Below are 24663 nucleotides of genomic sequence, written 5' to 3'. Positions count from 1 at the left end.
AGGTCACGATCTCGCGGTCCGGGAGTTCGAGCCCCGCATCAGGCTCTGGGCTGATGGCTCAGAGCCTGGAGCCTGTTTCCGATTCTGTGTCTCCCTCTCTCTCTGCCCCTCCCCCGTTCATGCTCTGTCTCTCTCTGTCCCAAAATAAATAAACGTTGAAAAAAAAAATTAAAAAAAAAAAAAAAAAAAAAAAAAAAAACTATCCATATTTAATCCTTTCGACTTACGTAAAATAATCAATTTCTGGTCTACTTAGTGCCAAAATGACTGGTTTGACCCACATTATCACTTTTCATTGGTTTGTTTTGGAATCATGACAAAGAGAGTAACAGTCAAATGATACTTATCTGTTAAAAATAGAAGACTGTCAGATTAGGAGAACCAGCCCCTGCTAAATAGATTGCTTCCATGTACTGTGTGCTGAATACTCCTTTTATGTACTGATCATTTTTTTTTTCACTCACATGTCTTTACTGCAAGCTACAGAACCAAATAAAAAATGCTGTGCAGGTATGCTTGTGTATGTGTGTGTGTATACACGTATACACATTATGTATCATGCCAGGACAATCATAGTAGAAAAATGCCCTGTGTGTGTGTGTGTGTGTGTGTGTGTGTGTGTGTGTATACATAACATATATACGTGTATACACACACACATACACACACACACACAGGGCATTTTTCTACTATGACTGTCGTGGCAAGCAGCTCTCAAATGCACCTAGTAACTTCCTGCTTGGATGGGTCTTCTGCTGGCATTCTTGCTGTCATCCACTCCTGTGAAGTGCATTGTAATTAGGCGTATGTTTCATGCCATGGAGCTGCACTACCAAGTGATAACAGGTTAGGGCTGTCAGTTCAGGTGTCAAGAATATGAAAGGATATTTAAGTGCAGATGACAACACAATGGGCATACTTCAAATCCAAGAGGCATTCGACGCTTGGTCCTTCATTGAGCAACAGGCTACCTTTGCAAAAGAAGCCATTTCTCGGATCCACTGGCCCTCCTCATGCCCCCAGCAGTATGCACAAACTGAGAACTTTGTTCTTAGGCTCCAGTTTTCAACAAGCCTCAAATTATACACACAAGCCTCCCAGTCCTGATTCCACTTACATTTCTGACTGTAAATGAAGACTTCATTTCAAAAGTGTTGGATGATATCAAATATTAATGCCAACATTTAATTCAGCTACTTAAAACAGTTCGAAAATTAGACAACTCCTTTTGCTACGGCACTTGGTGTTTCTGGAAATACAGAAATATGGTTTAAAACAGACTACCTTTTGGGGCATCCACACAGGAACCTCTGAAAAGGTACACCAAGAAAAAAAAATCACAGTATAAAAGAGAAATGAAGAGAAAAGATAACTATTTTACCCAGGTTCCTATAAATTATATATAATAAAAATATAAAACTTTTTACTCGGAGTGAAATAGTTTAGTTACTGGGGCAACAAATATATGCATAAAATCAGTGTTTAGCCTGTGCTACACAAACGACTTTCCCCAAAATTACAACTGCTCAACTATTTCTAGATAAGTCAATATTAGCAGACTTGCAGAAAGTGACTTAGCTGTCAACATAACCTTTCAGATTTCCCAGTATACAAAGATCATTCCAATCATAGTAGTATGGCACAGAAATGCCTACTTCTATTTAAAAAACAAAACACACACACAAAAAAAGCAAAACAAAACAAAACAAAAAAAACATAGCCTTCAAATCCATCCACCCACCTTTCACTTCTTTTCAGATTCTCTGTGGTTGGTAATTCTTATACAGGTTTTTATAAAACTAAAGATAGTAGTGATTGTGTTCTGTTATGCTAAATGACTTGGGAATTGTTCAGGTTTTGTTGTTATTATCATTACTGCAGATTTTCCCCTTACAGAAAAATGTAATACTTTTTTTGAGGGAGAGAAAGAGAGAGAGAATTTTAAGCATGCTCCACTCTCAGTGCCAAGCCCAACGGGAGGCTTGACCTCATGACTGTGAGATCATGACCCAAGCCAAAATTAAGAGTCAGATGTTTAACTGACTGAGTCACCCAGATGCCCCTGATTCTTTCTTGTGCAAACAACAGTCCAGTAACACCAATAGAAATTAAATATGTGAAGAGAGTATTGCCCAAAGACTGAAGATTATTTCACAACAATGCGATGACTTAGCCAAATTAACCAGCACCTATTAATACAAGTGGCTACCAATCTCGTTTCCACAGCATTTTGGCTGGCATGTGGTTGGAACAAAGTAGCAACAATAGATGAATTATGCATGTCTTAAACCAGTCATTAAATAATACCTGCTAGTATTCATGCTCTTACAATGTCTTAATGAACATTTGGAGGAAAAGGGGACTGCTTTAGAGGATTGCCTCCATCAGTAAAAATTCTGCCAAGGCATACCAAGGTTTAATTAAAATATCAAAATGTGGAGGAGAAACACAATTTGACAGATAAATGTAGATATCATGGCATTGTCACTGAGCTTTCTAATGAGATTAGATTCCTACTTTAATTGACATTTCCAACTGAGGCACAGATAAGACAGATTTAATGGGAGCAGTTATATATAGCTGGACTCTAGCTGGATGAATAAGTGTTTGACATTTAAATATCGTAAACGATATATGCTCCCGTCACTAATGCACTGTCAATGTTAAGAAGGATAAGCAGATACTTTAACTATACGCGGCACAGAAAGCACAAGTGAGGTAAATAAACCTCATGGCAGCTTAGTTGTTTCAAGCAAACCTTCATGAAATCGCTTTCATTCTGCGCATGCAGGGTCTTCTATAAAAAAGGGAAAATCCTCACACAGAATACCTAAGGGTAATTTAATTTCAGGTTTATAAAAGGGAATGGGAGAATATAAAGTTGCTTTCCTGGAATTATTTTCGTTTGGTAGGAACAAAAGTCATGGAAAAAAAAATTGATCAACTAATGCAAGGTTGCATCATGATCAAGGCAAAAGAAACAAACCCATCATTTATTTAAAAATATCAATACAAGAACTTCTTTCTTTATTGGCCTTTAATGAGGTTTCCACCATGCATTCACCTTAAACACTTCAGCTTAATGAACAAAATTTGCTATTATGAAGTCTCTTTTGTATCGGGTCTAAAACCCAGGTGACACGGCTCTGGGATCTATGTGCAGTGCACTGCATTTAGTTCCCGAAGGGTCACTGGTTGTCTCTGGAGTCAAAGTCATTGTCCTCATTTGTCCAATTTACAGCTGGAGTTCCCCTGAGAATTCAGCAAGTACCACAGGATCATTGTATTTCCACAAATCCTTAAACCTAACTGCACACGAACAAAGGAGGGAAGAAACAGAAGCGGAATAAAACATTCAGCTTCAGGAGGCAAGGTTTTACTGAGCTTGGTAAATATGAAGAGAAAGGAAATGATATGAAGATTGCACGGTTTAAAAAGTCGTTATTATTCCACCTAAATATTTATGCACAAACACAATTTCAGTGAGTTTCGAATATATCTGTGAATAGAAAGAGGTCATTATTCATGTATAAATATATATGTGTCTGCAATAGCGACATCTACCCTTAATATCCGGATTGAGCCCCGTGTATCAATTAATTTTGGAGAGTAAACTAATACCTTTATGGATTTTATTTTATTTATTCCCCAAATATTTATGAAATTCCTACTATGGTCCATACACAAAGATAAATAATGCATTTCACTCGTCTCCAGCAGCTTAGTCTATGAGATACACAAGAATATATTCAAGCAATTATATTCAACAGCCCCCTGATTTTGCCCACGTAGTCAGCACAGGCTTTGCACAGGTTGGAGGTTGGTGGGTGGGGGGAGTGATGCTGAACTCAATATGAAAAGGACGAGGAGATATTTTTCACAGGGACAGTGTGGAAGAGTAAGGAGAAAAGGTCCTTTCTAGATGAGGCATGACAGGACAAGATCTAGTCAATAAATGGCCATAAGCTCAGCAAGTCCAGGCTTAGACTGGTTTAAAAAGTGGGTGACAGAATCTCTCGGTGCTGGAGAAAGTGAGGGAAGGAAATGGGGAAAAAATGTTCCACCCCCACCCCGGAACTCAACTGGAACAGCCCTTTTCATTCATTCTCATACCAGCCTTTAAATAGGATTTTCTTTGAAGAAGTAGTCTCCTGTGAAGAAAATATATTAGAAAATCAATTCATTAGTGGCACATAGTCCATGATGGAACATACTAGGGATGATACTAAAAAGAATCTAGATTAATTTAGGGCTTTGAGTGCCCATCCAAGAGGTGTGGACTTTAGGGCAATAGGGCCAATGAAGGGTGTAATATGGTTAGCGATGTGATCAGTTCCGCTTTTTTGGAAATTAAGTCTAGTAGCAGCAGGATGGAGAATGGTTTGCAAGAAATTATGAGAATCAGGAGCAAAGGAGGCCCAGGTGGAGAGAAGGTAAGTTTGATTCTGCAGATGAGAAAGGAAGTCTACACTGTTTTCCCAGGTTTGACAAAGAGTATTGGTTGAAAACAAGTGTTATAATTCCTTATTTCACAAAGCACTCGTATCTTGATCAGTATAAAACACATTTTGGGGGACTAATTTTATTTCTAACATTCATGCATCTGAACACATCCAAACAAAATTTATATGATCAAGTGTTATTATTCTTATTCTAGCCCAAATTGTGGAAAACCCATAAAGCAGAGCCAACTGTCTCAATTAGGCAAAGGAAAGAGCTACCCAAATGGCACATTTTGGCGATTATAGGAAAAACCAACCTAATCATAGTAAGTATTTCCTGCCATTTTAAAGATGTAAAAACTGAGGCCCAAAAAACCTATGTACCTCATCCCAAGTCATAAAGCTAATGAGTGGTGAAGACTGCATTCCAAATCATGTTCATGTAATTCTGAAGCCATCACACTCTTTCTCCTTCCTCTACCACCTACCTATGTGCTTCCCACTCTTCCCTATTATTTCTCATCATGTCTATGATTCTAGAAAGGACTTTTCTGAAGTATAAAGTCTACAGGAGATTTAAATATCCCTGTAGTGGGTAGAAAATTATGCCCAGGGTTGAAGGATGGGACGGTTGCTCCAAGATGGTGGGTCAACTCCTAGTGCAACAGTCTTTAAAAGTCGTCCATGGGGACCCATGTCTTTGCATGACCAAGAGCTATGGTTTAAACCTCTTAGGAATATGGTGGTGCTTAAACCTTCCTCAGCTGTGCTAACATATTGTCTACACCTCTGTTGAAACACATTTCACTGTACTCAGGTAATAGAAGTGTCCTCTCCCCTTTGTCCCAGACTGGAGTGCACTGAAGTGTCTTGCTTCATCTCCGGGTAGGAAGACCCTGATGTGCCCCCACCCCAGCCTGGCTTGTAATAACATTTAATCTGAACTCACTCTCCCTATCCTCTCAGCAGAGTCCTGCCATCTCATATAGCTTACAAATGTACGGGAGGATTGCCAGGTTACATTTATCACACCACAGGGCTTCTAATGCAATACGATACCTTTTAGGTTAGGGCAACGGGTTGTTAGGCCATGCCACGGTGAAGTGGCAAGATTCCCACCATGAAGCACAGAAGTCACTGGGGGGAACCAAGGAGTCTGTGGCAGGCTGCTTGGGTCAGTTGTCCCCCAGAAAGAGATGCTAGGATAGGTGCGGGGTCTTTTGTAGCAAATTTCCCATCCATAAACACTGGCGTCTCCAGAGGACAAGCCTGTCCTGGAGCACTGTGTTGGATGGGCTCGGAGGCTCTTCCCTCCTAACCCGGAACCGGGTCCCTGTCCTCCGAACCGCTTGCATTCCTTCCCCATTCTTCTCTCACCTCTGCGTTTCGGTTTGAAATATGGCACTTTGGGGTCTTGGGCACACCGTTTCTTATTTTGCTCCAATTCTCGCAAAGATTCTAATGCCCTCAAGGCCAGGACCTGTTTTCTTGGAACTTTTGATCCCGTTATTGTATCCCAGCCCATACCAGATCCTTAAATGTTTGATGAATGAATGTGTGATATCTACCTTAAAGCAAGAAACAGCAAAGAAGGATCTGCTGCTCACAGCTGTTGCCACAGTAACCAGCAGGTGACCTCCCTAAAAGAAGGCATCTGTGGGGGCAGAAAGCTAGGGAACAGCAGCATTTTAAGTGAGTCCTCATAGAAAAACAAAAAGGAAGCACTGACAAAGACTGGGAAGCAGCAAGGTGCCGAAGGGTAAAGTGTCTTTGGCTCTGCCTTGTGGCAATTGCGGAGGGTGGGCGGGGGCTTGAACGTTGGAGTGGGCATGTGTGGGGAGAGGGGTGGGGGAGGGGGCAAAAAGCTCCCAAATAAAGGCATCCAAACATGCATGTGCGAATGTGTCTGTGTAATCCTCTCACACTGAGAATCTGTGTAACTGCTGGTGTGGGGGTTAGTGAGAAGTCCATGGTCAGCGCTTTCAGGGTGAGGCAGGAAGGGATGCTGTGGTGTGCTTTAAACAAGCCATTAAGAGCTTTTCAAAGTGATGCTCATGTGTCTCATCATTAACTAATGAATTAACTAGTTCAGTCGTCCTCAACTTTTGACTGTTACATTAAGATGGCTGGATGCTAAGGGGCACTTGTACCCCAATGTTTATAGCAGCACTCTCAACAATAGCCAAATTACGGAAAGAGCCTAAATGTCCATCAACTGATGAACGGATAAAGAAATTGTGGTTTATATACACAATGGAGTACTACATGGCAATGAGAAAGAACGAAATATGGCCCTTTGTAGCAATGTGGATGGAACTGGAGAGTGTTATGCTAAGTGAAATAAGCCATACAGAGAAAGACAGATACCACATGTGTTCACTCTTATGTGGATCCTGAGAAACTTAACAGGAACCCATGGGGGAGGGGAAGGAAAAAAAAAAAAAAAAGAGGTTAGAGTGGGAGAGAGCCAAAACATAAGAGACTCTTAAAAACTGAGAACAAACTGAGGGTTGATGCGGGGGTGGGAGGGAGGGGAGGGTGGGTGATGGGTATTGAGGAGGGCACCTTTTGGGATGAGCACTGGGTGTTGTATGGAAACCAATTTGACAATAAATTTCATATATTGAAAAAAAAAGATGGCTGGATGCTATCATCCTGTAGATACTATTAAGATGCTCAGGACATCAAAGACAAGTCCTGGTCCCATCCAACAGCCTAATAAGGAAAAGAGGTTGGTATCTGCAGATTATATCCCCATGTGGAAGTTAAATTAACAAGCATAGAAGAACTTTGCAAAGGCCAGCCAGACAGAGGAGGGTGTGGTGATTAAGAAAACAGAGCCATTGTCCTGTCTCCTCTGGTCCCTACAGGAGTGACCTCTTTGTTCTATGACTATGCAAGGAAACAGATGCAATTTTCCTATCATCCCCACACTCAGGGTGAGTTCAGGGTTGACATTTTAATAAATTGTTTTATAGATAACAAAAGCTTTGAAATTCTGCTTTCTTTGTTTCCTCTTCTGAATGCTATGAGGGTTGCACAAATAGCTGAATTGTTAAGAAAAACAAATAAATGATGAAGTGTACAGTGTGGTAATTAATAGATGGACAGTTAATGAGATAAACTGGAATCGAAATCAGAGGAACTCTATATCATTGTCAGTTCTTCATGTTGCTTTTGAGGTCAGAGAGTCCATCTTGCTTTTAACTGGTTTTAAGTATTAGTCAGAATGCTACAATAATGTATTACAATGGTATTAGCAAATATTATAGGCCCAAGTCCTCAAAATATTTCTGCACCTTAAAGAATTCAGTATGAAACAATAAATAAATAAGTGTTTTGACCAAGTACAATATTCACTTAAATTTGAAACGAGATTTATGTGAATCTAGCATGACTCAAGTTCTCAAGAAGAAAGATGTAATCAAATATTTACAACACAATGTCATAAGATATATAAGAGAATTGAGTGCAAAATGATCTGGGCACGGAGTTGCTAATAATATCCTGAAAATAAATCTCTTTTAAAAAGAAATACAGCACAGGGAATGAAAATGACACATAACCTTCTCATTTTAATTTTTCTTGAACAACAAAAATGTGTGATATACATACATACATACATACATACATACATACATACATACATAATATATATATGCATATACAGTTGACCCTTGGGCAACACAGATTTGAACTGCATGGGTCCATTTGTAGGTGAATTTTTTCAATAATTACACTGCAGTACTGTAAATGTATCTTTTCTTCCTTACAATCTTCTTAATCATTTTCTCCAGCTTACCTTACGGTAAGAATACAGCATATAATACACATTATATACAAAATATATGCTAATTGCCTTAATTGGTAAGGCTTCTAGTCAGCAGGCCATTAGTGGTTGTTTTGGAGGAATCAAAAGTTATGCACAGATTTTTGACTGCACAGGGTGTGTTGGTGCCCTTATCCCCCACATTGTTCAAGAGTCAACTGTACACACACACACACACACACACACACACACACACACACATGCCTAACTGAATTTTAAAGTACCAAGAAATGTCTTATCTTACATTTTATTGTGTCTTTCTGGGTAGAGAAAATATATCCTATCAAAATGCAAACTAATCCACATAACCTGCTTTAATCCAAAAACGGACTCTCGGAACAACAACAACATAGATGTTCTCCTGCTTCACCTCTATTTACTGTAATCCAAGACCCAGGGATGTGGCAAACAACTTTTCCTTTTAATCTGAAAACCTCCCCGACCACCCAAAGAGATGACCCGTGCCCTACCTGTGAGATTGGCTGTAGGCATCGCCATGCAGTATTTGAGAAAAGGCAAATACAATGTCAACTTTCCTTTATTGACTATGACCTTGCCTGTTGTCCTGCTTCTAGTTTACTCAGAGAGATTTTCCACCTAACAGAACCTGCTGACCACCACACCCAAGGAGAAGGTGCTGGAAAAAATCAAAATAACTTTCTGAGGAACAAATCACAGCCATCTAAATTACTCCTTTGACAGAGTAATGGATCTTATAGATGAAAGAGAACACAAGGTGTCATTTATCTTGACTTCACAAGACTTGTCAACTTTTCTTGGTCTTTTCTGAAGAACACAATCATAAATAATTTAGAAAATTATGACTTAGACCTCAAAACCTTTAAGGGAGACAACTACAACCTGGGAATGAGGACTTTACAAAATAATAGTTACCTGGGTCTCCTGGGATGGAATGGGAATCATAAAGCAATTTGTCAGGGAAATTTATGGAGCCCGGTACTATCTATAATTGATATGAGGCATTCATTTCTTGGACAATTCAACTTCATTCAATTCAGCAAAAATACATTTGTTTAATGGAACTGTAATGGGGTTGAACACTGCCCTGGGCATGTCAGTGATGGTGTTTACAGCCCTGAGAGTTGGCTTCTGGTTCAAGAAGCTCTGCTTGTTGCCAGTGTGTGGTATTTTGCTACAGCAAGCAGCCCAAGCAGACTGATACAGAGCTCTGGGCCAAGAGGCAGCCCTAGGTCCTCTGCATTGCACAGGTGGCTCTGACGGGACCAGGGATTCGCAATAGACACCAGGGTAACTCATCTAGAAGGCTGAATGGCCCTGTATGGTGGCCAAGAGCACAGCTCTCTGTGCAACTGGGCAATGATAGAGAGCTACACAACCAGGCTGGCTCCTGGTGGATTTGCACTGGTGGGCGCACTGGATTAATAATCAAAATCTAAAGAAGGTACAGTGCACACAGAAAAAAGTGACAGTACAGGGAGAGATCATGTGGGGTATTAGTGAAAACTGAACAGAGAGGTTAGTCCTTCAAGTTGCTTCAGACGGATTTCCAAATCTGATTCCAATCTTCATTTAGCCTTATAATAATCTCCTCTGCCTCACTCCTTGTTTTCTCTCCTTCCTCCCTTCCTTCCTCCCTCCTTCCCTTCCTCTTTCTCTTTCTTTCTTTCTTTCTTTCTTTCTTTCTTTCTTTCTTTCTTTCTTTCACTGAGAATATTTAAGTCCTATTCTCTTAGCAAATTTTAATTACACAATACAATGATGTCAACTCTAGTCACCATGATACACATTATATCCTCAGACCCTATTTGTTATAGCTAAAAGATTGTACCCCTTTACCAACCTCTCCCTATTTCTTCCATCTCCCAGTCTCTGGCCACCATGTTTCTACTCTGTTTTCATGAGTTTGACTTTTTTTTTTTAAGTTCCACATATAAATATAAGTGATACCATGCCAACGTTGATCTTTCTCTGTCTGGATTATTTCACTTGGCACAATGTTCTCAAAGTTCATCCATGCCGTTGCAAACACCAGGATTTCCTTCTTTCTCATATTGAATAATATTCCATTGTATATATACCACAATTTTATCTGTTCATCCACCAAAAGATGTTTAGGTGGTTTCAATATCTTGCCTTTTAATAATGCTGCAGAGAACCTGGGAGTGCTAATATCTCTTTGAAATCCTGTTTTCATTTCCTTTGGACATATACCTAGAAGTGGGATTTCTGGGTCATATGGTAGTTGTATTTTTGATTTTTTGAGGAACCACCATACTCCTGTCCATAGTGGCTTCACCAATTTACACCTCCACCAATACTTATCTCTTGTCTTTTTGATGATAACCATTCTAACAGATGTGAGCTGATATACCATTGTGGTTTTGATTTGCACTTCCCTGCTGGTGAATGATGGTTTCTTTAAACACTTTTATGTAACTAGAGGTCCAGGAGAGACTTGACCTTACATGGCTTTTGAAATTGGAAAAAAAAATGTTTTTTGGAATTTGAAAAAAAAAATTTTGGAATTGGAAAAAAAAATTTGTATTTTCTCTTATAAAAAGTGGGACCTTTCATTCTGCAAATATGAGAAAGCTCCTTCCTATTTTACCATTTTATTCTTGAGGAAGCCCTACATTCAACAAAATAACCAAAATACTCTTTCTTTAGAATGAGATAGACAATATATATTTTAGAATTTATATATATGTGTGTATATATATATATATATATAGTTATACATATATATACATATATATAGTTATACATATATATATATATATATTAGAAAGAGAGTGAACTTGTATATATTTAGAAAATAGTAAAGAATAATTCCCTCTCAAAATTAGAAAATAATAGTTCTTAAAAAATACAGTTCTTGATTTTTTCAAATTGAGATTTAGCTTCAGATTCAGGGATATCTAATTTATATAATTAAATGTAGACTTAAAATTATAGCTTATACTAGGGGTGTGTGTTTGTGTGTGTGTTGGTTTTTGTTTGCTTTTTATATTCTTGTCCAAGTAGTAGCTTCCCAACCATCAAGAGTAGAGACTGAGCTCCTGTGATAAAGGCATGCAGGCCTGAATTTCTCTGCATCTTATACTGGAAGAAGGCTGGGCCCAGCATAGCTAAAGCTAGAATAGATTACTTGCATGCTAAATTTACTGTTATTTCAGATGAAGCGTAAACATGGTAAGTCGAATCAAGGCATGTAGCTCTACTTTCTCCTGAAACATGATGTTTAAAAACAGTAAAACAGTAAGGGAATAAAAAAAGGCATAAACTCAAGGATATTCCATTTGGGAACAGAAAAGGAAACAGTAGCAAGTAAAAGGAAATCAGCACAAGTTCTGAGAGCAGAGCTGAAATCAAGTCTGTTGGGGGTGGAGGGAAGGGAGAAATGGAGAAAGCAGAAGTGAGCAGCTGAGCACCTACTGATCCCAAGAAGGCTCCGAAGTTGGAGGGGCCATGTTTCCAAGGCTCTTCCTCGTCTTAATAAAGGAATGTGGAGTTTCTATTGAGACTAAATCAGAGCATATGAACTCAGGAACAATGAGTCCATCTGAGGGCCATGGAGAACGAAGTGAAAGTCTGCTCATGAATGGTGAGAAGCCAGCCTCTTTACCCATTCAGCTCGCACAATACTAGCAGCTTGGCTCACACATCCCAGAAAAAAGAGGGTTTCTCTCTAAGAGCAAGGACCACCTATAGGAAAAACAAAAAAACAAAAAACTTATCGAAACTGACACTTGGAGGTCACCCATCAAAAGAGCTTTGTCATCACCTTATAAGTGTTCATTACCTCACCACTAACTTTGAGCAAACATTCAGACATTTAAAGAAATCTTCCCACATAAATGAGAGAGGTGGGGCACCTGGGTGGCTCAGTCAGTTAAGCATCTAGCTCTTGATTTTGGCTTAGATCATGTTCTCATGGTTTGTGAGTTTAAGCTTGGGATTCTCTCTCCCTCTCTCTGCCCCTCCTCATTCGTGCGTGTGCTCTCTCTCTCTCTCAAAATAAATAAACGTTTAAAAAACGAGATAGGTAGAAACAAACAAAGATTTTTTTAAAGCCCTTGGAAGAAAAAGAGATGAAACTAAAAGTTTAAAAAAAAAATAATTAAAAAATCCAGAGGGTGCCTGGGTGTCTCTGTCGGTTAAGGGTCCCACCTTGGTTCAGGTCATGATCTTGGGGTTTATGAGTTTGAGCCCTGCATTGGGCTCTGTGCTGACAGCTCAGAGCCTGAAGCCTGTTTCAGATTCTGTGTCTCCCTCTCTCTCTGCCCCTCTCCCACTTGCTCTCTGTTTCTCTCCATCAAAAATAAAGAAACATTAAAAATTTTTTCAAAAATCATCAGAGATGAGAAAATATTGTGGTCATGAAATAAGAATTGGAGGCTATACAACTGATGAATGGATAAAGAAATTGTGGTATATATACACAATGGAATACTACGTGGCAATGAGAAAAAATGAAATATGGCCTTTTGTAGCAACGTGGATGGAACTGGAGAGTGTAATGCTAAGTGAAATAAGCCATACAGAGAAAGACAGATACCATATGGTTTCACTCTTATGTGGATCCTGAGAGACTTAACGGGAACCCATGGGGAAGGGGAAGGAAAAAAAAAAAAAAAAAAGAGGTTAGAGTGGGAGAGAGCCAAAGCATAAGAGACTGTTAAAAACTGAGAACAAACTGAGGGTTGATGGGGGGTGGGAGGGAGGGGAGGGTGGGTGATGGGTATTGAAGAGGGCACCTTTTGGGATGAGCACTGGGTGTTGTATGGAAACCAATTTGTCAATAAATTTCATATATATAAAAAAAATAAATAAATAAAAATAAATAAATAAATTAAAAAAAAGAATTGGAGGCTATAAAAGTGAGGAAAAGTATTATTAGATATTAATATTTTAATATGAGATGTAAAATATCAATAGGAAGGTTAAAGGATCTAAGTTGAAAGCTCTCAGGAACTGGAGCAAAAAGTTCAAGGACCAGAAAACACAAGAGAAAACATAAGCAGCCAGAGAATTCACGTGGAAGAACTAGGAGGTTCCACAACTGACAGGTAGGAATTCTTGACAAGGATCAGGAGTACACTGGAGAAAAAAGTTCAAAGAATCAATAAAATAGCCCTGAAATCAAGGACATGAGTTTCTAGATTAAATTACCCACCAAGTGCCTACGAAGCAAATGACTGACAGAAACTAACATCAAAACACATCATTTTGCAGTTTCAAAAGGGAAGATTCTATTAGCTTTGAGCAATAAAATACCGTTTACCTTCTGTGGATGGCTGAGTAATGGTTACCCAAAGATATCAGTTCCTAATTCGGAGAACTGTAAGTTTGGAAAAAGTGTTCTTGCAAACGTGATTAAATTAAGGCTCTTGAGATGGGGAGGTTATTCTGGATTATCCCAGTAGGCCCTAAATGCAACCGTGAGTGCCCTTATAAGAGAGAGGCAAAGGGGAAATTAACACACACAGAAGAGAATGTAGATGAAGCAGAGACAGGCTTGAAGATGCTGGCCTGATGTATTTCAAGGACTGCTCATTTCCAGCACCGGATTCCCCCGGACTCCCCAAGAGGATTGATAGTGGCAATTCTCTTCCACTGAATCTATACTTAATCACAAGGATGTGCCCTGGGTCCATGTCCTCAATAGGACAACTGCCATAAAGGAGTCCCAAGTGTATCAGTTTCCTACAGCTGCTGTAACAAAGTACCACCGACTGGATGGCTTAAACGACAGAAATCTCTTTTGTCACAGTTCTGGAAGCTGGAAGTGTGAGACAAAGATGTCGGCTGAGCTAGTTTCTTCTGAGAGCTCTCTCCTTGGCTTGTAGACAGTGTCTTTGCCCTATGTCCTCACATGGTGTTGCCTCTGTCTGTGTCCAAATTTCCCTGCTTCTAAGGATACAAGGCTTATTGGATTAGGGTCCACCCTAATGACCTCATTTTAATTTAATTCCTCTTCAAAGAAGCTGTCTCCACAAAAGGAGAAATGCGGTTCAGAAACGCAGCATATAAATTTTGGGACAGGCACAATTCAGCTCGTAATGCCACATTATAATTTACTCAGCCTTAAAATATTTTTATCAAAATGACATCTAAAAACAAAATAATAGTTTAAAAAGTTAGAGTATTACATAACTTAAAAAAAAATGTTTCTTTATTTTGAGAGACAGAGGGATAGAGAGCGAAGAGGGGAGGGGCACAGAGAGAGGGAGAGAGAGAATCCCACCCAGGCTCAGTGCTGTCAGTATGGAGCCCAAAGCAGGGCTCAAACTCACAAACCGTGAGATCATGACCTGAGGCAAAACCAAGAGTCTAATGCTTAACCGACTGAGCCACCCAGGAGCTCCTAGAATATTACTTAACTTACAGTTAAATTAGCACTCCTTGTCCCACTAGCCCCATCTGTAATATTTGCTCTCCAACAGTAGCCACTTTTAAGTTTTTTTTTTCTCTATCCTTTATATCCACATTTCTAAATACATTTTTATACTTCTATTTATTTTTTCATCATAAATATTACGTGTTGGCTCCATAGTGTGGAATGTAAGGATTTTACTCTCTTGTACCCCTTATACACACTTCCCACCAAATGGTTAAATAGTCAATATGTACTTTATTATCACTATGTATTATTCACAGGTGATCCAAAAAGGAATTGTGTTTCCTTTCTCGTGCTGTATTTCGTTTTATATGGGGCTTAAAATTGCCTTCATTTTCCCTAAGTGTTCAGTAAAGCCCTGTTAGAGTTCATAGTCAGTTCTTGTGGCACTGGCGGGTCTGGTCCCAGATATAGGAAGGAATGGCCAAGGAGCATCAGTGGTGGCCCCCAGGGAGGATAGCCATGCCCGGCAGAAAGCACTTATCAGATCTTTGGCTGCATAAACACCGCACACAGTCCATTTCTGTTAACTGCTCAGTATCCATTTGGCACAAGAGACCCTCTGCCAATGGCCAATGGATTATTCAAAGAACTTGTGGTTAAGAAAATATTTGATTACCTGAGACAAATTCGATTCAAATATCTAAAAAGAATGGTTCGATATATTATTCAATGAGCCAAATCTCTAAACCTCCTCCATCTTTGCTCATATATCTGGCTTCCCTCTGATGGCCATAGATGAACACTCCCAGCTAGATCCAGGATCAATACATGACTTGTGGGTACCAGACATCATCCCCTCCCTGGCATTTTCTTTCTCTCTAGCATTTTCATTTCTCTCTGCTACTGAATAATTCCCACTAGTATACATTCTTGCTGCTGGATCTCATACCTTAAAAACACTTATTCTTGAACTCACATTCCCCTCCGTTGCCATCCTGCTCTCTATTCCCTTTTATATTTAACTCCCTGAAAAGGATGTCTGCATTCACCTAGCTCTGCTTTTCATCTGCCATTGTCTCTTGAATCTACCTCAAACAGACTTTGTCCCTATTACACCACTAAAAATGACTTTGCCAAGGTCAACAAGGACTTTCTCTCATTTGACCTCCCAGCAGCATCAAACACAGCTGGCCACTCCCATCTTCTTAAAGCATTTCTTTATTTGGTTTCCAGGACACCACATTCTCCTAATTTTTCTTTTCATCTCTGGCTTCACTTCTTCTGAATCTTCTTTACTGGTTCATCCCTCTCTTTTCAGACCTCAGAATGCTGAAGTGCCCCGAGGCTCTGTTCTTTTTATATCTAATGCCACTTTCCACATCCACTCCTTAGGTTATCTCATTCAATCCCACTGCTTTGAAAATAATCTATGACTTGATGGCTCTCAAAAGAAATCTCTAGCCTCATTTTTTAAAAATTTTATTAGAGAGAGAGAGAAGGAGAATCTCAAGCAGGCTCCACGTTCAATTCAGAACCAGACGCGGGGCTTGATCTCATGACCCTGGGCTCTTGACCTGAGCTGAAATCAAGAGTCAGATGCTCAACCAACTGAACCATCCAGGCATCCTTCTCTAGCTTCATTTTGTCCCCTCAACCCTGCATCAGTGTATTCTCTGCTACTTAAACCTCAGTTCCCTGTTCCTCCTCCCAGACACTTGTCTCTCCTTCTCCCCTGTCTTAAGGAACAGCAGCAGCACTGGCTAAGTCAGCGTAACAACTATGATGACAATTTCCTGCTACTTTTGCCTTAGGATGAAAAGCTGTCAGAGAAATTTTAACTTGTTAAAAAAAATTTTCTTAATGTTTATTTATTTCTGAGAGAGAGGCAGAGTGCAAGAAGGGGAGGGGCAGAGACAGAAGGAGACACAGAATCTGAACCAGGCTCCAGGCTCTGAGCTGTCAGCACAGAGCCCGTCGCGGGGAACCCACAAACAGTGAGATCATGACCTGAGCCAAAGTCGGCGCTCAACAGACTGTGCCGCCCAGGTGCCCCCAAATTTTAACATTTTTTAAATACTACTTCTTTCAGAGAAGGATCCAGGGTAAAACAAGGAGATGAATATTAAAAAAAAAAAAAAAAAATTAAGTGGTAAAGAGAAGAACAGTGTGTCCAAGTGTAGGAAAGTTGAAGAACCACCAAATCATATATCTAGCTCTTCAGAAATAAGATAAAAAGACAGAGGTTAAACCACTGTTGGAGAGACCACGAGGTGCATGAGAGAGGACTTTCTCCACCCAGATGGGCACTGGCTAGAAATGGGCCACGGAGGAAGGGGGCATACACTGTCCCTCTGAGCACTTATTAGACATGGGTTGGTAACAATCTGCTCTGAAAGATTTCAAGACATGTCCTCCCTGGAGGGAGGAGGAAGAATCCAAAGGCCTCCTGAGGGCCCATATAACTCCTAGATTTACAGTGCACCATTACATTACCACCACGGTTTAGCGACACAGTGCAGTAAACATAACATTAAGCCAGCCGCCATCTGGACCTTTCTTGGCCTAGGCACACTCAGTAGCCGTCCAGGGTTTACACCTAAGGAGGTGTTCACATATGTGTGTGCCTCCAGCATAGTTCATTATGGTTTTGTTTTATTTTATTTTATTTTATTTTATTTTATTTTATTTCATTTTATTTTTTCTTAATATACAGTGCCCTTCAAGTTTTCTTTTAAGTCTACCGCAAATAACAGGTTTTAGCACATCAGGTGATATTTTGCTTCCTGAAGCAGTTAAATTAATTTTCTATTACCAATGCAAATGTGTACTTTCCAATTTACCCACTGCACAATAAAACCTAATTTAAAGCAATTAATGTTCATTAATGGCCCCATCTGCATGTTTATCGCTTTATCCTTAAATACTTGAGACATGGTATCCATATTTTATAGCTCACTTCTTATCAGCAAGAATTCTTATCCTCAAGGGTAAATGTAAGACTAATGTGCCAGGATCTCATATCTTTATAAGAAAACTACATTGTCTTTTTTCTTTCTTTTTTTTTTCTTTTTTCTTTTTAGAGCTGTATGAGTAGGTTGAATGCGCATCATACCAATCGTACCTACTACCGAAAAAAGTGGGGGGCGGGGTTCTCCCTGGGCACTCACCTCCCTCTCCATCTTCCTTTCCCCAGAACTCACGTGTCACAGCAGTGAGCGTGCTCTGGCCAGTTCTGCAACCCTCTGACAGGATTTGGCCAGGCATAGGATGGAATGCGGGGACAGCAGCACTGGCAGGTTATCTCACCTCGTCCCCTTCAGCAGGGCAACGCCTTGCCCGGAAGGGGCCAGGGGGCGGCGCTTCCTAGAATGTCAGAAGGCGTTCTGAGCATGCGCCTTGATATCAGCCAGGCATCGCTTTGCCACTTAATTGCCTTCGTTGTGTACACTTAAGGATATTGTCTACACCTGTTCCGCATCAGTTTTCTCACTCTGCTTGATTAGGCTTTTCTCAGGACTAAGATAATATGCTAAAAGTGAAAAGATGTGTCGTCAATAAGAGGGTAGCTTTCACCCGACCAGACTGTTGGGTTCAAATCCTGGCTTCACCTCTCACCAGCTATGTATGCGTGTGAGAGAGGCCTCTCTCTCTGCCTTGGTTTTCTCATCTGTAGAATGGGCATCATTAATCTATCTCAAAGGGTTCCTGTAAGGATTAAAAGGAGCTAATATGTATAAATAGCTTAAAACAGAGCATGGCAAATAGCAAGGACTTGGTGACTGCTTGGAAAAGAACAAAAGCGGTAGTTAGATGGAAAACAAAAGCCATTTTTATTAAAGGAATTTGTCTAGAGTCACCGTCTGTAGTGATAAATTGTGGTTTCTGAGCTTAGAGACAAGAATCCTGACATAAGGGCACATTGCAGGTGGCTGGTCTCACAATATCTCCCCCACAACCTAGAGGAAGGCATAGTAACTATCTCTGCTATGACACTATTATGTCTAAAGCCCTGAAAGCCAAATGCATGTATAATGCTTGCAAAAAGAAAAAAAAAAAGGAAAAAAATCAATAATATGTTTACACTCTTGTAACAAGGAAAGCGAATTCGTTTGGAAGGGATTTTTTTATATAATGTTGCTGAGCCAAGATCAACCCATCTGATTTCTCTATTTCTTAAAAAAAAAAAGAAGAAGAAAGAAAGAAAAGTTAATAAATGTTTCCACACGTGTGATTTCAATGAAATTTACATTTATGAGTCATTATCATTTTGGCGGAAGGCAGAATGATACTCGGCTTGTCACTGGCGGGACAGATGGAGATGGGAGTTTAGGAAGTTGACACACTAGCTGACAGAAACGAGTAAAATTTACGTCCCAACCAACCTAATGGCAAGCAATTATCTCTGAACTAGGATAACAAATGTGCTTTTTTATACTCAAAAGATGACATGCATTTTAGAAGTTTCCAGAAGCCATATTTTCTGTAAAGAAGCAATTGCTTCTGTATTCAACATTTAGTACAAGAGTTTAATTGGATACTGACCCTCTCAGAAGATTTCGTTACAAGTTAAAGTTAGACATTAAGAGAATGGAAAAGTCTACCTAAAGTGGTGGCTACTTTCTGTTACCTATTTCTCTGTTTAAATATGGCCTTACAAACATGCTTTTACTGGGGCGCCTGGGTGGCTCAGTCGGTTAAGCATCTGACTTCGGCTCAGGCCATGTTCTCGCGGTCCGTGAATTCCAGCCCCACGTTGGGCTCTGTGTTGACAGCTCAGAACCTGGAACCTGCATCAGATTCTGTGTCTCCCTCTTTCTCTGCCCCTCGTTTGCTTGTGCTCTATCTCTCTCTGTCTCTCAAAAATAAATAAACAAACAAACAAAAAACAAATGTGCTTTCACTTCATATTCAATACTGTTTCTAGACTTTGGCATCAGCAAAATATAAATTACTCTATGCACAATCCATAGGCATACTATCTTGTGAGCATGATAAATAAAACAAATACAAGTGGAAATCTGGTGTTTATCTTGTCTTGAAAGACTATCTATCTTAGTATGAGAAAGGCATTTTTGATTCCATGATTAAATGACATCTTACATAACAAAAAATTGGCAAATGTACTGGTATAAATTCATCACGATGACATTATGTAATTAAAATGTATTGATATAAACCTTTAAGACACTTTAAATGTCTTACAATGTAAATTTCAAATGCATGGGTTCATAAATTTAGTCTATATAAGAAAGTAACTTAACTAGATGCACTGTCCTATCTATAAATTATATATCGTGAAACATGATGAAATAGTTACATGAATGACTTTCATTTACTTATTTTCATGAGGGCATAGAATATAACTGCTATTTGATAGAGAAGTAAAATTTTGAAAATTAACTTACATAGAAAGTCCAGAAATATACATTCTTGGCCTATTAGAGACGGAAGTGACCATGCTTATTCTCTAGGTCAAATCCCTTAGGTTAGAAATAGGGAAGCTGAGGCTCAAAAATGTTGCTGTCACATCCTAACTGTGATATTAAATAACAGCAATGATACCGATACAATGACAACATCCTCAGCCATTTAAAAATTAACCATATCTCTATTTAATAGTGTCAAAATCTTAACCTCACAAAAATATTGGAAAGAAAGGAATACCAGAAAAAAAGAGCATAGATGTGATGTAATCCAATGAATTGATGATGGTGCTGTGACGTCAGAGGAAAGAGCAAAAGAAAGAAATAGGTACAAAAGAAATGATATTGAGCCCTTGCTCTCTGCCAAAATCACCGTAACATAACTTATTCAAAAAAGACTTAAAGTCTGTCTTAATGCTTACTAGTCAGTGTCCTTGGGTGAATCAAGCCCTATGAATCTCTGATCCCATATTTCAAAGTGAAGGTAATAATACCCACAGTTACCATGGGAACTAAGCAAGATAATGCATGTAAAGTATGAAGTTATTCCTGCAGGACAGTAAGACTATACTGTACCCTTAGATCTTCAGATGGGCTCTGTCACTCACTGCTCGTGACCACACCATGATACAAAGTCAGTGGCAGAGCTGGGATTCAAATTTTGTCTCTCTAGTCCCAAACCCAAGCAATTCTCCTGTTTGGCTTCAAGACATTTGTACATGGTCATCCCTCCACTCAGAATTCTCTCCCCACCTCCCTGTCCTACATCTCCAACTGCCTGCTAAATCTTATCCATCCTTCACAATTCATTTTAAATACAACTTTCAGTGAACTATCCCTGGAACTTCCCCTATGTGTTCTCTTAGTATTCCCATATTTTTGCTTTGTTGTACTTATTAATAATTAAAGTTAATTACTCTTCTAACTATTTTTAACCACTGTTTCTCTACTAAACTGTATAAATTCCATGAGATCAAGGGCCATTTCTCTCTTGCCGAACATCATATCTCCGATCCTTGGGAAGGTATTTGGCACAACGTAGGCATTCAATAAAAACTTGCTGGATACATCAGTGAAGGCATGAATGGATAAACAAAGAATGAAAAAGAGCTTTGTATTGGCAAATATTTTTTATTTTGTTTAGTAATGGCAGAATGCTAATAAAGTCCCTGAGGAAGTCAAAGGACTTTGTCCAGGGCAGAAGCAAGAATTGCCCAAGAAAAGGAGGAGGGACGATTTTGACATTTGTAGAAAAGAAGATGGAAAGATCACTGCAGACGTACAAATATCTTCAAAGGATCCCTTCATAGACATGCTATTCTCTGTGAAGTGGGAGGTGGCCTTCACGTGTGATTAAGAGAGAGGAGGGAGATGAAGTTTGGAAGAGCTCTGTGAAAAGAACAGAAGGTTCTGAATGAGAGACACAGAACTGCCAGGAGGCATCAAGCATTCAGCCAAAGTTAGAGACCATGAATTTGGAATGTTACCAATTTACACCGGCTTGGGTAGCATTTTCTATTGCTCAGTTCAGTGATCAGGGTCTTGAAGACAGATGTTTAGATTCAGTATAAAGATGAGGATCAGGAGGAGGAGGAGGAGGAGGAGGAGGAGGAGGATGCTGACAAACATTGACTCACTCCACCAAACACTGTGCAAAGTTGTTTCTATGAATTATCTCATTTCTTATACACACAATATTGTGTATATCCATTTTTTACAGATGAAAATACAAAGACATTTTTATACCACTTTTTAAAGGTATAATTCACATACCATAAAATTCACCCATTGCATATGTAGAATTAAGTGAAATTTATAAATTTACAGAGTTAGCAACCATTATCACAAGTCAGTTTTAGACCATTTCCATCACTCCAAAAAAATTCCCTTGAGCCTGTTTGCACTCAATCCTCCTTCAACCTCCAAACCCAGGCAACCACTGATCTGCTCTCTGAATAATTTGTCTTTTTTGGACATCTCGTATAAATGGAATCATATAATGGATTTGTGTTTTGTGTATGTGTGTGGCTTTCTCACTTAGGATAACGTTTTTGTGGTTCATCCATGCTGTAGTATGTATTAGTATTTTGTTCTTTTTTTATTGCTGAATAGCATTTAATTATATGGATACATCCCATTTTGAAATTCATAGGCATTGGGATTATTTCCAGTTTGAGACTATTATGATGTTGCTATGAGTGTTCATATATAATTCTTTGTGTGGACATATATTTTTATTTCTTTCTGTAGATCCTAGAGTGGAACTTGGAATTATAAACCTGTCTGCTAAAGTTATATTTAACTTTTTAGGAAACTCCCAAAATGTTTTCCAAACTAGACATGTACTGTCCAGTACCATTGTATATCCCTACCAGAAATGTATATATCAAATGTATTTTCTGTGTCTATTGAGATAGCCATGTAGTTTCTATTCTTTATTCTATTAATATGGTTATTCAATTAGTTAGTTTTCAGATGTTAGTTTTCAAAGTTTTGCACTCCTGAGATAAACCCCACATGCTCATGCTATAGAATACTTTGGATATGCCTCTGAATTTTTTTTTGCTAATATTTTGTTAAGAAGTTTTGCATCTATATTTCTGAGGGATATCCATTTATAGTTTTCTTGCCATGTTTTTGTCTGGCTTTGGTATCAGGGTAATTGTGGCCTGAAAAAAAATTAGGCGAGAATGTTCCCTTTTCATCTATTTTATGAGTTTGTAAAGATTGTTATTACTTTAAACATTTAATAGAATGTACTATTTAAGACAAGAGAGGCAGGACCATTGTGGCAAGATTTTAAATTACTAGTTACATTTCTTTATTATTCTGGACTTTTCGGGTTTTCTATTTCTTCTTGAGTCCATCTCAGTAATTTGTAAACACACAATTTTCTACTCACATCTTTATCATTTCCTTCCTGCTGCTTACTCTGGATTTAGTTTGCTTTTCTTTTTCTATTTTTTCAAGATGGGAGCTTAGATTATTGGGATTAGAAACTTGCTTTTTTGGTGTTATAAGCATCTAGAGTTATAAATTTCCTTCTAAGCACTGCTTTAGTTGCACTCGATAATGGCCACCTCTTTTTAGCCTTCATTCAACTCAAAATAATTTTTGATTCCCTGTTTGGTTTCTCCTTTGACCCGTGGGTTATTTAGAAGTCTATTAGTACCCAAATGTTTGGCACACATCTCTTTCTGCTGTGGATATCTAATTTAATTTTGCTGTGGTCAGAAAATATACTTTGCATGATTTCAATTATTAAAAAACCTGTTCAGAGGGGCGCCTGGGTGGCTCAGTCAGTTAAGCATCCAACTTCGGCTCAGGTCGTTATATCATGGTTTGTGAGTTCAAGCTCCATATTGGGTTCTCTGCTTCAACACAGAGCCCACTTCAGATCCTGTCTCCCTCTTTCTGCCCCTCTCCAGTGCTGCTTGCTCCTCTCTCTCTCTCTCTTTTTCAAAAATAAGTAAACATTAAAAAAAGTATTGGGAATATTGTGTGGCCCAGCATATAGTCTATCCTGGAGAATATTCCATTGCAAAAATGTGTTCTATAGTTCTTGAGTGAGATGTGCCCGAATATCAGTTAAGTAACATTGGTTGATGATGTTGTTCAGTCTTTTATACCTTTGCTGATTTTCTTTTATTTGTTATATTGATTATTGGAGTGGAGTATTTAAACCTCCAACCATTAATTTTTTGATTGTGTATTTCTCTTTTCAAACCTGTTATTTTTTGCTTTAAGTATTGGGGGGGGGGGCCTCTGTTATTAGATGTGTATACATTTATAATGATTATATCTTTCTAATATATTGACCATTTTAACATTATAAAATGTCTTTCTTTGTTTCTAATGATATTTATTATACTGAGGTTTACTTTGTTTGATAATAATATAACTGCTCCAGATCCATAATGGTTACTGTTTCATGGTGTACCTTTTTTCAACCTTTCTTTTTTTAAAAAATCTATTTATTTATTTTGAGAGAAAGAGAGAGAGAGAGAGGGAGAGAAAGAGGGAGAGAGAGATAATGAACCAGGGGAAGGGGGGAGGGGGGGAGAGAGAGAGAGAGAGAGTGAGAGAGAGAGAGAGAGAGAGAGAGAGAGAGAGAATCCCAAGCAGCCTCCATGCTGTCAGTGTGGAGCCCTATATGGGGCTCAGTCTCATGAACAGTGAGATCATGACCTGAGCCCAAACAAGAGTCAGACACTCAACTAACTGAGCCACCCAGGAGCCCCTTTTTCCAATCTTTTACTCTCAAGTTCTTTGTGTCTGCATCTAGGTTGCATTTCTTCTAGGCAGTACATAGACATCACAAAACACCAAAGAACACGTGGGTTTGTTTCTTCCTTGATTAGCACTCCAAGGATTTAGATTACAAAGCTAATGAAGACACTCTTTTCCTTAACCAAACAGTTGTGAGAATAGGTAATGAGACACAGAAGTTTTAACACTCTAATCTTCAGAAAATCTGGATAGCTTTCCTTTTAGGTTATCTCTGCAATTTGGAATTAAATGTTTAACTGTTCTGAGAGAACACAGATAAATGATTTTCAGCTTCTCAGTCACTTTGTCTTCTTTCACTGTGGTTCTGATGATTTCAGATACCCTATTAGTTTTAAGGACAGAAGGAAAACTTAA

General features: G+C 39.0%; 1 protein-coding gene across 1 annotated transcript in view; it reads right to left on the bottom strand.

The window, feature by feature from the left end:
• The window catches only part of HS6ST3 (heparan sulfate 6-O-sulfotransferase 3), a 660648-nt gene that overhangs the window by 144370 nt on the left and 491615 nt on the right, over window positions 1-24663 (bottom strand). The gene's annotated exons all lie outside the window — the stretch shown is intronic.

This window comes from Lynx canadensis, chromosome A1, assembly GCF_007474595.2.
Source record: "Lynx canadensis isolate LIC74 chromosome A1, mLynCan4.pri.v2, whole genome shotgun sequence".
NCBI lineage: Eukaryota > Metazoa > Chordata > Mammalia > Carnivora > Felidae > Lynx > Lynx canadensis.
The sequence above is the reverse complement of the archived record's forward strand: the minus strand, read 5'-3'. Positions and strand labels throughout refer to the sequence as shown.